Genomic DNA, 15,017 nt, shown 5'->3' with positions numbered 1-15,017 from the left:
GATTTTTAGCGCTGTAATATGGAAAGGACCTGGCTGTATTCTGCAGTGCCAACAAGCAAATGGCGCAGAAAAACCGTGTTCTGTGGATTGCTTTTTAAGCAAATAATGAGGATTAAGATGCAAAAAAAATTATTCCTGGCCCCTGAGACCGGGGCCTATTTCCAGAAATATCTAACAGCAGCAGCCGACAGAACTGGAATGGAGCCTCTTGTGCTATGTGCACTGCAATCTGCTATATATATACTGCCTGCCTGCCTATATACACTGCCTGCCTGATATCTCTGCAGATGGATTAGTTAGTACTCAAAAGGACTGTTTGTTAAGATGGATATGTGTAATGTACGGTTTTTCTCCCTACACTACCTAATACACAAGCAAATCTCTCCCTGACACAGCAGCAGCTCTCCCTACACTGTCTGATCCGGAGTGACTGGGCCGAGCATGGCGGTGCCAGGTCTGATATACACCTGATGACACTGTGTGGCTAGCCAATCACTGTAATGCGCACAACCAACATAGCTACAGCATTACTGTGCATGGAAGGCAATCCCTGCATGTTCATTGGCTCTCTAAAGAGCGCCAAACATGCAGGGAGGGGACCTGAGTTCCCGCCCGAGCAACCCGGAAATACTCGCTGAGCTTGTCGAGCACCATGATGCTCAGGCGAGTACCAAGTAGAGGCGAGCACGTTCGCTCATCAGTACAACTCTGTATTCATGAAATTAAATGCGCAAAGAAAAATGTTTGTGTCTCAAAGCATCACCGACAAGTGCAAGTTAATGTTGGATGGGCTGCCATTGCTTCTGCAACGAGCTGCATTAGAGGACTTCCTGGGAGAAGTGACACCCAGGGAAGATACGGTTTCCCTCTATGCCAGTCCTTTCACCGAGCTAAATACAACTCTCAGCAAAAAAAGCTGTGGACTGGCTCCATACGGTCCCTGGCCACATTCACCTGTCCACGTGTTTGTGGTTAGGCGGTCCTTCCCAGTAAGTGCACTGGGGAGGGCAGGGGTAATGTTGTGGGACCCGTGATTGTGGAAGGCGGAGACAATACCGGGAGAAATAGTGGTGGCTGAGGACCGAGCCTCCACAAGCCTAAAAGGCCATATTTCAAGTGCAAGCAACTGCCCAGAAATCTGGCTGTTTAGTGTTGCAACCGGTGGGTGGGTGGCTGGCTGCATACTTGCGCTTGCATTCCAAGTAACAGAAAACTAAGCAGATGGTGGCCTCTATCATCATCATGGCCTCACCTCGGCACTATGAACTCTCCTGAAGGAGAAACCAGGGCCCACCGGAGGAGTCTCCCGTTCTCTGGTGGGCCTGTCCAACCCTGCCGAGAAGCAGCCCTGGCTAAGAAAAGTGTGGGGGAAGGTTCCCGGACACTCTATGGCTGCTTTTTTAATGTAGATCGGACATGCTTATGCATGTTATTTCTTAAACCGCATTGCAGATCAGCCCATTGTCAAACTCTGTATTCATGAAATTAAATGCGCAAAGAGAGATGTTTGTGTGTCAAAGCACCACCGACAAGTGTGAGTTGATGTTGGGCGAGCTGCCATTGCTTCTGCAACAAGCTGCATTAGAGGACTTCCTGGGAGAAATGACACCCAGGGTAGATACGGTTTACCTCTATGCCAGTCCTTTCACCGAGCTAAATATAACTCTCAGAAAAAAAAGCTGTGCACTGGCTCCGTACCGTCCCTGGCCACAATCACCTGTCCATGTGTTTGTGGCTAGGCGGTCCTTCCCAGTAAGAGCACTGGGGAGGGCATGGGTAATGTTGTGGGACCCGTTCTTGTGGAAGGCGGAGGCGATACCTGGAGAAATAGTGGCGGCTGGGGACCAAGTATGGACACCTGGCCGCCGCCGGCATGAGGTTATGAAAAGCTTCCGCCTCCACGAGCCTAAAAGGCCACATTTCAAGTGCAAGCAGCTGTCAAAAATTTGGCAGTATAGTATTGCAGCCTGTGGGTGGGTGGGTGGCTGCCTGCATACTTGCGCTTGCATTCCAAGGAATGGGGTAGGGAAAACTTAACGCTGCACTGGGACAAGGACGTGGACGGTGATTGTTGCAAGTCTGCAACAACAGGTGAATGACGGGAGGCATCTTCGCATGCGCTAAGGATCACTTATGATGGGCACACTTTTAGGCAGTGACCTGAGAGTCAGAAATGCTTCCAGAGGTCTTCCCCATGCTGTTCCCATGTCATTTCAGCACTGTATGCATGTGTCTGATGATGTGTCACACACCACATGGCCAGATAAGGTTGTAAAATGTTAAAATGACATTTCCCAGTGAATGCATTTGTCTTTGTTGAAAGCAATGCAAAAGTGCAAAAACGTATCAAAAACGCTACGTGTGAACATAGCCCAAGGTGTGGAGGAGTATTTTTGGTTTTGGTTATTTATTTTGCCTTATATACAAGTAATTACCCTGGAAAGGATGTTCCTTAATATATTTCCCAGGAAAATCCATTTTGGCTTTGTTTTTGTATGTTTTATTGTGAATCCGTAAAAGTGGCGTAATACTCTGACAACGTTGTTGACATCACTGACCTGGGAGTCAGAAATGCTTCCAGGGGTCTTCCCCATGCTGTTCCCATGTCATTTGAGCACTGTTACCATCGATTTGGGACAATTTTTAGTCCCTTTGCAGACCGCCGGGGGGAGCCGCCTGAAAAATGCTCGAGTTTCCCATAGACTTACATTGGGCTCGTTGCTCGGGTCAAGCACCTGAGTATTCCAATTTGCTCAAACCGAGCAGTGAGTACCCGAGCATTTTAGTGCTCGCTCATCACTAACAACCACCTCATAGGCCGTATGATTGCACCATCGACCTAATACCTGGTGCTTCACCTCCTCGCAGGCGAATCTACCCCTTGTCGCTGGCCAAGACCCATGTTATGTCTGACCACATTGAAGAAAATCTTGCTAGGGGATTTATCCAGAAATCCACCTCTCCGGTTGGAGCAGGATTCTTCTTCGTCAAAAAGAAAGATGGCTCTCTTCGTCCTTGTATCAACTATAGAGGCCTAAACCAGATTTCCCTCAAAAATAAGCACCCCCTGCCTCTCATCTGGGAGCTGTTTGACCGCCTAAAAGGCGCAAAGATCTTCACTAAGCTCCATCTTCGTGGGGCATACAATCTGGTCCGCATTCGCTAGGGAGACGAGGGGAAGACGGCATTCAAGACTCAGAATGGTCACTGCGAATACTACGTGATGCCCTTCGGTCTTAGTAATGCTCCAGCCGTCTTCCAGGAGTTAGTAAACGACATCTTCCGAGATCTCCTGTATTCCTGCGTGGTGGTGTACCTGGACGTTATCTTGGTGTTCTCCCCTGATCTGCCCTCTCACCGGAGGGATGTTCGTCAGGTCCTGCTGAGGCTCCAGAAGAATCGCCTGTATGCTAAGTATGAGAAATGCCTCTTTGAGTAGACCTCCCTACCATTTCTGGGGTATATCATCTCTGAGACCGGACTGCGGATGGATCACGAGAAGGTGTCTGCCGTCTTAAAGTGGCCCAGATCTGAGGGGTTGAAGGCTATTCAGTGGTTTCTGTGATTTGCTAACTATTACCGCCTCTTCATTCCTCATTTCTCCTCCCGGACAGCTCCCATCTCTGCTCTCACCCGTAAGGAAGCAAATCCCAGGGAGTGGACTTCTGAGGCGGAGAATGACTTTGTCTCTCTTAAACAAGCCTTCTCCTCCGCTCCAGTACTACACCGTCCAGATTGCAATAAACAGTTCTTCCTGGAGGTTGATGCCTCTTCCTCTGGGGCAGGAGCAGTGCTCACCCAGAAATCCTCATGCGGGCGAATGGTGACCTGTGGTTTCTTCTCCAAACTCTTCTCTCCGTCCGAGCGCAATTACTCCATAGGAGATCGAGAACTTCTGGCCATAAAATCAGCGCTGGAGGAGTGGCGCTACTTGCTTGAGGGGGCTCTGCATCTACACTGACCATAAAAACCTCACTTATTTGCAGGCCGCCCAAAGACTAAACCCGCGTCAGGCCAGATGGTCTTTATTCTTTGCTCGATTCTGCTTCACTCTTCATTACCGCCCGGCAGACAAGAACATTAAAGCCGATGCTCTTTCCCGCTCATTTCTGTCTACCGACCAAGAGGAGGAGCCTCTACATATCATTGACCCCTCCAGAATAATGACTGTTGCTCCGTTCGACCTGTCTCATCTACCTCCTGGTAAGACCTTTGAAGCAGCTCAGGATCGGAAGAGGGTCCTACTCTGGGGTCATTTGTCCAAACTGGCTGGCCATGCCGGCCAGAGGAAGACGCTTCTGCTCATTGCCCGGCATTATTGGTGGCCCACCCTGCGCAAGGATGTTGCGGATTTTGTTGTGACTTGTTTCTCTTGTGCCCGTAGCAAAATACCTAGGCACCTTCCAGCCGGTCGTCTTTTTCCTCTTCCCGTGCCTTCCGCTTTGTGGCAACATATTGCAATGGATTTCATCACGGATCTTCCTGTATCAGCCAGTTGTACTGTCATTTGGGTGGTCGCCGACCGCTTCTCCAAGATAGCTCACTTCATCCCTCTGCCTGGTCTTCCATCTGCACCTGTGCTGGCTAAGGACTTCATCCATCACATCTTCTGTCTCCATGGCTTACCCCTCCACATGGTCTCAGACCGAGGAGTTCAGTTCACTTCTCGCTTCTGGAGAGCCTCGTGCCAGCTGCTGGATGTCTCTTTGGATTTTTCTTCGGCCTATCATCCTCAGTCCAATGGTCAAGTGGAACGTATCAATCAGATCCTTACCAGTTTTCTTCGGCACTTTGTCAACGCTCACCATGGGGATTGGGTAGAGCTCCTGCCCTGGGCCGAGTTTTCCTATAACAACCATGTGAGTGAGTCTTCTGCTAAGTCTCTGTTTTTTGTGGTTTATGGTCTTCAGTGGACAATCCTGCCGCGGAGTCAGCAAATTTTCTACTATTTGGGAGAACACTAGATCTACACTTCTTCTGTCCTCTGAGCGGATGAAGAAGCATGCCGATAAGAGATGTCTGGATCCGCCTCAATTCCGTCCGGGAGACAAGGTCTGGCTTTCCTCCAAATATGTCTGTCTCAAGATACCATCATACAAGTTGGGTCCATCGGTCCGTTCGAGATTCTGAACCAAATAAATCCAGTAGCTTACAAGCTGACACTCCAGGCCTCCTTACGGATTCCCAACTTCTTTCACGTGTCTCTCCTCAAACCAGTTGTCTTTAATTCTTTCTCTGACGATCCAGGTACCACTCCAGCTCCAGTCTTCGCTGAGGACGTCTTTGAGGTAGAGAACATTTTGGCCATCAAGAGGGTAAGAGGAAAGACTTTCTTTCTTGTGGATTGGAAGGGGTTTGGTCCTGAGGAGAGGTCTTGGGAGCCCAGGGAGAACATTCATGCCCCTCATCTTCTAGGAAAATTTCTTGCAGGCTTAAAGAAGAGAGGGCGTAAAGTGGGGCACTGTAGCTTCAGCGTCTCTGCCTCCTGCCGGCAAGAGACGCCGTTCCCCTCGCTGCTGCGCTGCGATCCCAGTCCGGCATCCTCCAGCTCCCCTGCTGCTGCCCGGAGTGGTCTGGTCCCTCCTTGCATCACAGCACAGAGGTTCCACCACCCGAATCCGTAACATAACGTAATAACAAAAATGCTTCTATAGCAGAAACTTTATGTGATAGAGCAAAACTATGCATATTTAGGAATCAGCACATCAAACTTCATAAAACAGACATATTACCTTTGCTGATGATTTTTTTGTGTCGACCAGTGTAATTTTCCATATACTTTGCAAGACTATTAGGTTTGAATAGAGACATTAAAGGTTCCTTTTAATATGTGGAAAGAAAGAATCTGATCATCCAGCAAAAAAGCATTGGAAAGTCTCACGTGATGCTATAAAGTACCGTTCTGCAAGGATCTTTTGATGTCACGGTGATTTTCAAACTACTCCTTTTATCTTTTGTAAGAATTGCCTTTATGTCATAGGCAGCACCCAGGTGTCTCAGTCCACATGAATTGACATTAGCATGGCGACACTTGTCAGACATCAATAGAAGGAAAAGGAATAATTTCAGTGCTTCAGCAAGAACTATACTCTGTATTACAAAAGACACACTATCGATCAAAGTCACACAATAAAACATCAGGTCTAAAAAGCAAAGAAAATACATATTCCAACATGCTGTTGTGCAAATGGAATAGACAATAGATGGAAATTATTGGCAATTATCAAGACACCCTCAATAAAGGAGTGTTTCTGCAGGTGGGGACCACAGACCACATCTCAGTACTAATGCTTTCTGGCTGATGTTTTGCTCACTTTTTAATGTTGGTTGTGCTTTCACACTCGTGGTAGCATGAGACGAACTCTACAACCCACAGAAATTGCTCAGGTAGTGCAGCTCATCCAGGATGGCACATCAATGCGAGCTGTGGCAAGAAGGTTTCCTGTGTCTGTCAGCATAGTGTCCAGAGGCTGGAGGCGCAAGTAGGAGACAGGCCAGTACACCAGGAGACGTGGAGGAAGGTAACAACCCAGCAGCAGGACCGCTACCTCTGCCTTTGTGCAAGGAGGAGCAGGAGGAGCACTGCCAGAGCCCTGCAAAATGACCTCCAGCAGGCCACAAATGTGTATGTGTCTGCTCAAACGGTTAGAAACCGACTCCATGAGGGTGGTATGAGGGCCCGACATCCACAGATGGGGTTGTGCTCACAGCCCAACACCGTGCAGGATGCTTGGCATTTGCCACAGAACACCAGGATTGGCAAAGTCGCCACTGGCGCCCTGTGCCCTTCACAGATGAAAGCAGGTTCACACTGAGCACATGTGACAGACGTGACAGAGTCTGGAGACCCCATGGAGAGCGTCTGCAACATCCTTCAGCATGACCGGTTTGGCAGTGGCTCAGTAATGGTGTGGGGTGGCATTTCTTTGGAGGGCCACACAGCCCTCCATGTGCTCGCCAGATGTAGCCTGACTGCCATTAGGTACCGAGATGAGATCCTCAGACCCCTTGTGAGACCATATGCTGGTGCGGTTGGCCCTGAATTCCTCCTAATGCAGGACAATGCCAGACCTCATGTGGCTGGAGTGTGTCAGCAGTTCCTGCAAGATGAAGGCATTGAAGCTATGGACTGGCCCGCCCATTCCCCAGACCTGAATCCGATTGAGCACATCTGGGACATCATGTCTCGCTCCATCCACCAACGTCACGTTGCACCATAGACTTTCCAGAAGTTGACGGATGCTTTAGTCCAGGTCTGGGAGGTGATCCCACAGGAGACCATCCACAACCTCATCAGGAGCATGCCCAGGCATTGTAGGGAGGTCATACAGGCATGTGGAGGCCACACACAATACTGAGCCTCATTTTGACTTGTTTTAAGGACATTACATCAAAGTTAGATCAGCCTCTAGTGTGTTTTTCCACTTTAATTTTGGGGGTGACTCCAAATCCAGGCCTCCATTGGTTAAAAGATTTGATTTCCATTGATGATTTTTGTGAGATTTTGCTGTCAGCACATTCAACTTTGTACAGAACAAAGTATTCAGTGTTCCCTTTATTTTTTTGAGCAGTGTACATACAGTGAAGGAAATAATTATTTGATCCCTTGCTGTTTTTGTATGTTTGCCCACTGACATGAACAGTCTATAATTTTAAGGGTAGGTTAATTTTAATCTAATTTATACAATGCGATTTTCATGTTTTTTTTTTGGATATTCTATTAGTGTTGAGCGAGCACTAAAATGCTCGGGTGCTCGAAGCTCGGGCCGAGCTCGCCGTGATACTCGGGTACTCGACCCAAGCAACGAGCCCAATGTTAGTCTATGGGAGACTCGAGCATTTTTGCGGTGGCACCCCCGGCAGTCTTTTAAAAGCCTAACAAGTGCCCAAAACGATAGTGACAGTGCTCAAATGACATGGGGACAGCATGGGGATCGCCCCAGGAAGCATTTCTGACCCCCAGGTCACTGCTGTCAACAACGTGGTCAGAGGTATTAAGCCACTTTTACGGGCTCACAATAAAACGTTCAAAAACGAAAGTGAAACTTTTTTCCTGTGAAATATGTTAAGGACATCCTTTCCAGGGAAAAGACTTGTGTATAAGTTAAAATAAATGACCAAAGACAAAAATACTCCTCCACACCTTCGGCTATGTTCACAAGTAGCATTTTTTATGCGTTTTTGCACTTTTGTATTGCTTTCAACTATGACAAATGCATTCACCGGGAAATGTCATTTTAACATTTTACAACCTTATCTGGCCATGTGCTGTGTGACACATGCATAAAGTGCTGAAAAGACATGGGAACAGCATGGGGAAGACCCCTGGAAGCATCTCTGACTCCCAGGTCACTGTCTAAAAGTGTGCCCATCATAAGTGATCCTTGCCGCATCAGAAGATGCAGACTTGCAACTATCCCCATGCAAGTTCTAGTCCCAGGGCAGTGTTCAATTGTACCTCCCCCATTCCTTGCAATACAAGCGCAAGTATGCAGCCTGCCACCCACCCCCAGGCTGCAATACCATACTGCTTGCTTGCTTGAACTTGAAATTGGGCCTTTTAGGCATGTGGAGGCGGAATCTGGCCACCACGTCATGGCTGTGTTGGCGGCCTGGAATCCATACTCAGTCCCCAGCCGCCCGGCGGCCGGGTGTCCATACTCGGTCCCCAGCCGCCCCGCGGCCGGGTGTCCACACACGGTCCCCAGCCGCCTGGGGGCAGCCGGGTGTCCATAAACGGTCCCCAGCCGCCCCTATTTCTCCTTGGTACATCCCCCCACACACTTTTCTTAGCCCGGCCTGCTTTAGGCAGCACTGGATGAGCCCACCAGAGAACCAGACACCTCCGGTGGGCCCTGACTTCTCCATCGGTGGAGTTGAGAGTGCCAAGGTGAGGAGCATGATGATGATGACAGAAGTTAGCATCTGCTATGTTTTCTTTTAATGCAAGTGTAAGTGTGCAGCCTGCCACCCACCCACCCCCAGACTGCAATTCCATACTGCTAGCTTGCACTTGAAATGGAGCCTTTTAGTTTGGAGGAGGCCGAAGCTGGCCACTACCTCATGGCTGCTTCGGCAGCGAGGTATCCATACTCAGTCCCCAGCCGCCCATATTTGTCCTGGTGTGCCTTATACATAAGATTAAGCGCGTATACCAAAACATTACCTGTGCCCTCCCCAGTGCATTTAGTGGGAAGGAGAGCCTTTTCCGCTGTAGTGTGTGCATGCCAAACCCCTGTTCATGGTACATGCGAAGATGCCTACCACCTTGCACTTGTCGTTGCAGACTTGCAACTATCCCCATTCAAGTCCTTGTCCCAGGGCAGTGTTCAATTGTACCTCTCCCATTCCTTGCAATGCAAACGCAAGTATACAGCCTGCCACCCACCCACCCCCAGGCTGCAATACCATACTGCTTGGTTGCTTGCACTTTAAATTGGGCCTTTTAGGCATGTGGAGGCGGAATCTGGCCACCACGCCATGGCTGTGTCGGCGGCCTGGTATCCATACTCAGTCCCCAGCCGCCTGGTGGCCGGGGGTCCCCGCTTGCTCCCCAGCCTCCAGGGGGTGACCGGGTGTCCATACTCGGTCACCAGCCACCCCTATTTGTCCCGGTAACCTTTCCCACACTTTTCGTAGCCTGGCCTGCTTTAGGGCAGCATTGGCCGAGCCCACCGGACTATCAGACTCCTCCGGTGGGCCCTGGCTTCTCCATCAGGGGAGTTGAGAGTGCCAAGGTGAGGAGCATAATGAGGATGATAGAAGTTAGCATCTGCTTTGTTTTGTTGTAATGCAAGCGCATGTATGTAGTAGCGGATAGGCCTGAGGTGGCCAGCGTTTTGGCGCCTATTCTACCTCCTCCAAGGATTGATGGATGTTTTCCTGCTACTATCCAAGTTCTATGACTCCCGTTAAAACAAAGCTTCAGGTGATAAATGATAGATGAGGTAGTGGCAAAGGAGAAAGAGCAGGAGGAACAGGGACCATTCACATCAATATCAGGCCAGTCAACCAGATATGTCTTGTAGGATATGTTTCTGTAACAAAAGGAGCAGTTCGGCTACACAGTTATAGGGCATACAGTGAGTGCAATGCCTACCAAAAATTTCGAGGCACTCCAATGCCCCTTGGAAATGACATGGAGGTCAGAGGGAGTTAACTAAACCTTTTTTTTCCATTTATAGCAACTGGGTCTCCTGTGCACTGTTGGCCTAAGCAGTGAATGGAAGGCTTTACAAAAATTATGAGGAACTGCAATGCCCCTTACAAGAGCCATGTGTGGCACCCCAGGGGTCTGGTCACCACAGTAATAAAGATATTACGTCGGAGAGCAAGTGGGAGGTTTCCTGGTCAGGATCCCTTAAACATGCAACATCCTCCTGCCCCAGTCCTGGGAGGGGAGAATTATGCCCTTATAAACTGGATCTGGGGCGGGGTTGAGTGAGTCAGAGAACAGTCAGAGTCAGAGTGAGAGCAAGGGAAAGTAACAGCAAGGAGCTCTGTAGGAGCTAGGAGCTAAAGACCAGGGGCTGGAAGCTGAGCAGAGCTCGCCCTGGCAGAAGACAATAGGAACCGGACACAGGAGTCCGAGGCTGTGAGGACTTATATATCCAGCAGCAGAAACCAGCCGGCAGGGGATTTCAGGTCCTCTGGCCATAGAAGCCCGGAGGCTCAGTCACAAGCAAGGGACCAGCACCGCCGTCGTGGAGCGGAGGCTAACAGAAGGCCCCAAGTCACCAGCCATACGGGTGAGCACTACACGGTACACTCAGGGACGTGGGCTACTTCTACCCGCTTACAGCAAGGTAGCCAGGAAGAGTGCAGACAGACGGGGAGGCCTACAACTCCACCTGGCCAGGGGAACTCCTGCTTGCTCACAGACTGACCAGGCCTCTAATGCTAGCCAGTACTCCCGGGAGGGTCTACCTTATAATCATCAGTAAAGACCCTGAACTGCACTGCAAAGACTCTGAGTCGTTCCTGCTGCGCTCGTGCACCATCACCCCCATCATCCACACTCACTGCCCTGAGGCTATACTCCTCCCATGGGGAGTTATCCCATTCTCTGCTGCGCACACAACACCAGCCTCAGCGGTCTGCCTCGCAGCGGTGGTACTCCCTGACCGCAATCCACGGGTGGCGCAGTTGGACAATTAACCTCAAAACCTAAGAAAGACTGCCACTGGTTTGACCAGCCTGAGCCACGGGACCGGGTCACCGCCACGGAGACTACAGATCCCAAAGACCCGGCACCAGGTATCCCACACACGTGTACACACGGCCCAGGGGGCGCGTCACATGCAGTACAGCATATTACAAACATAAATCCCATTATTGGGGAGTGGGTCTCCCATTGTATTTGCTTATGCTTTGCAAGCAAAAGCTGCCAAAAATTAGGACGGAGCAACTTGCAATGCCCCTTACAAGAGCCATGCAGTACAGCATATTACAAACATAAGTCCCATTATTGGGGAGTTGGTCTCCCATAGTATTTGCTTATGCCTTGCAAGCAAAAGCTGCCAAAAATTAGGATGGAGCAACTTGCAATGCCACTTACAAGAGCCATGCAGTACAGCATATTAAAAACATAAGTCCCATTATTGGGGAGTGGGTCTCTCATAGTATTTGCTTATGCCTTGCAAGCAAAAGCTGCCAAAAATTAGGACGGAGCAACTTGCAATGCCCCTTACAAGAGCCATGCAGTACAGCATATTACAAACAAAAGTCCCATTATTGGGGAGTGGGTCTCCCATAGTATTTGCTTATGCCTTGCAAGCAAAAGCTGCCAAAAATTAGGACGGAGCAACTTGCAATGCCCCTTACAAGAGCCATGCAGTACAGCATATTACAAACATAAGTCCCATTATTGGGGAGTGGGTGTCCCATAGTATTTGCTTATGCCTTGCAAGCAAAAGCTGCCAAAAATTAGGACGGAGCAACTTGCAATGCCCCTTACAAGAGCCATGCAGTACAGCATATTACAAACATAAGTCCCATTATTGGGGAGTGGGTCTCCCATAGTATTTGCTTATGCTTTCCAAGCAAAAGCTGCCAAAAATTAGGACGGAGCAACTTGCAATGCCCCTTACAAGAGCCATGCAGTACAACATATTACAAACATAAGTCCCATTATTGGGGAGTGGGTGTCCCATAGTATTTGCTTATGCCTTGCAAGCAAAAGCTGCCAAAAATAAGGACGGAGGAACTTGCAATGCTGGCACCCTGGTGGTATAGTGGTGGTGGAGGCTGAGGATAAGGAGAAGAAGATAAAACAGCCGAAACGAGGAAGCGTATACCCATGTGTGGGTGTGAAGCGGTGCATGTGAATACACCTCCCGAAATAACACAGTGGATTTGACTTTATGTTACTCTGCTGTCATTTGGTGGTGATGAGAAGTCTGGCCCAATCCAGCCCTTGTTCATTTTGATAAGGATCAGCTTGTCAGCATTGTCAGTTGACAGGCGAGTGCGCTTATCAGTTATAATTCCCCCAGCGGCGCTAAAAACACGCTCCGATAACACGCTAGCGGCAGGGCAGGCCAGGACCTCCAAGGCGTACAGAGCGAGTTCATTCCAAGTGTCCAGTTTGGATACCCAATAATTAAAAGGCACAGAGGAATCATGGAGGACACTGGTACGGTCGGCAAGGTACTCCCTCACCATCTTTTGAAAATTTCCACTCCTTGTGAGAGTACCCCGCGCCTCAGGGCCTGTAAGCTGGGTGGGTGTCAGAAAACTGTCCCAGAACGTTGACAGTGTTCCCCTGCCTCTGCTGGATTGGAGTTGCATCTCTCTCGCCTGTACGCCTTGGTTGAGCAACGAACTGTGACCTCTGCTGCTAGCGTGTTCAGATGGGAATTTTTTTAAGAGTTCTGCAGCAAGGGCCTTCTGGTACTGCCCCATTTTTGTAGACCTCTCCACCTCAGGAATAAGAGAGTGAAAGTTCTCCTTGTAACGGGGGTCTACAAGTGTCACCAACCAGTAATGACTGTCACCCAACATTTTGACAACGCGAGGGTCACGGTTAAGGCAGCGTAACATAAAGTCAGCCATGCGTGCCAGACTGGTAATGGGCAAGATTTCCGTGTCCTCACCAAGATGACGACTGACCATGCTCTCCTCCTCCTCCTCTTCCTCCTCCCCCCTGTCCTCAGGCCATCCATGCTGAACTGACGGTATGACACTTGTACAGGTACTACCGTCTACAACGCATGATAGCAGCTCCTGTTCTTCCTCCTCCTCCTCCTCCTCCTCTCCCTCATTGTTCCCCAATGCACGTTGGGATGAGATGAGGCTGGGCTGTGTGTAATCGCCCGCTACGGCTTCTTGATCCATCTCATCATACTCTGGCTGCAATGCCTCCTCTTTAATTGTCTGCAGAGAGCGTTGCAAAAGACAGACAAGTGGGATGCTGACACTAATGATGGCGTCATCACCACTCACCATCTTGGTGGCCTCCTCAAAATTTGTCAGGATGGTACATATGTCAGACATCCAGGTCCACTCCTGAGGTCTTATGTGTGGAGTCTGACCTGAATATCGACGGCCTTGTTGCAGCTGGTACTCCACAACTGCTCTCTTCTGCTCACAAATCCTTTGCAACATGTGGAGGGTAGAGTTCCAACGTGTAGGGACATCACACACCAGTCGGTGTACCAGAAGCAGCAAACGCTGCTGCAACACAGCAAGAGCGGCGGAAGCTGTAGCCGACTTGCGAAAATGAGCTGACAGGCGTCGTACTTTCACGAGCAGATCTGGCAACTCGGGGTACGATTTAAGAAACCGCTGAACCACGAGGTTAAGCACATGAGCCAGGCATGGTACGTGTGTGATCTCACCTCGCCTCAGAGCCGCCACCAGGTTACGGCCATTGTCACACACGACCATGCCGGGATGTAGGTTCAGCGGTCTCAGCCACAGATCTGCCTGCTCTTTCACAGCTGTCCACAACTCACAAGCAGTGTGAGGTTTATCACCTAAGCTTATGAGTTTCAGCACAGCCTGTTGCCGCTTGGCGGAGGCAGTACTGCAATGCTTCCAGCTTGTAACTGATGTGGTGATATCTGAGATGGAGGCAGAACATGAGGAGGAGGAGGAGGAGGAGGATGCGCAGGAGCTATACACTGTGGGGGCAACTCTGACTGACATAGGGCCTGCAATCTTCGGTGTGGGGAGGATGTGTTCTGTCCCAAGGTCCGACTGGGTCCCGGCTTCCACTATGTTTACCCAGTGTGCCGTCAGAGAGATGTACCGTACCTGGCCACAAGCACTTGTCCACGTGTCCGTTGTCAGGTGGACTCTCCCAGTAACTGCGTTGTTGAGGGCACAGCAGATGATTTGGGACACGTGCTTGTGTAGTGCGGGGATGGCACACCGGGCAAAATAGTGTTGGCTGGGGACCGAGTACCGAGGGACGGCCACCGCCATAAGATTGTGGAAGGATTCCGTCTCCACCAGCCTAAAAGGCAGCATTTCCAACGCACGCAGTCATGAAATGTGCGAATTTAGGACTGTAGCCTGTGGGGCGTTAGCTGCGAATTTCCGCTTTCGTTCAAAGGTCTGGGATATGGACAATTGGGACGTGGACTTGGACGTTGATGCTGTTTCTTGAGAAACTGCCATAACAAGTGAAGACTAAGAGGAGGGGGCATCTTTACATGCAGTATGGACAGGGGATTGCCTTGCACACACAACAGGGGGTTCTATTGCACACACAACAGTGGAAGAAGCAGTGGTGACACCCGCTGACACTGGTCGTGGACCCTGGGTTTCACCCCACAAAGTCGGGTGCTTTGCTGCCATGTGCCTGATCATGCTGGTGGTGGTCAGGCTGGTAGTTTTGTCACCCCTGCTGATGCTGGCATGGCAGGTGGAACATATGGCCTTTTTGGGGTTATCAGCAGAGTCTTTAAAAAAATTCCAGACTCTGGAAGACCTACCGCTTGTACTGGCAACGTCCCTCGTGTTGGTGTTACGGGGAACGGTTGCCTGCCTTCTGTCTGCGGCCACCACACTGC

Source organism: Phyllobates terribilis, unplaced genomic scaffold (genome assembly GCF_046119375.1).
Source record: "Phyllobates terribilis strain yellow unplaced genomic scaffold, ASM4611937v1 Scaffold_9__5_contigs__length_417890890, whole genome shotgun sequence".
Taxonomy (NCBI): domain Eukaryota; kingdom Metazoa; phylum Chordata; class Amphibia; order Anura; family Dendrobatidae; genus Phyllobates; species Phyllobates terribilis.
The sequence above is the reverse complement of the archived record's forward strand: the minus strand, read 5'-3'. Positions refer to the sequence as shown.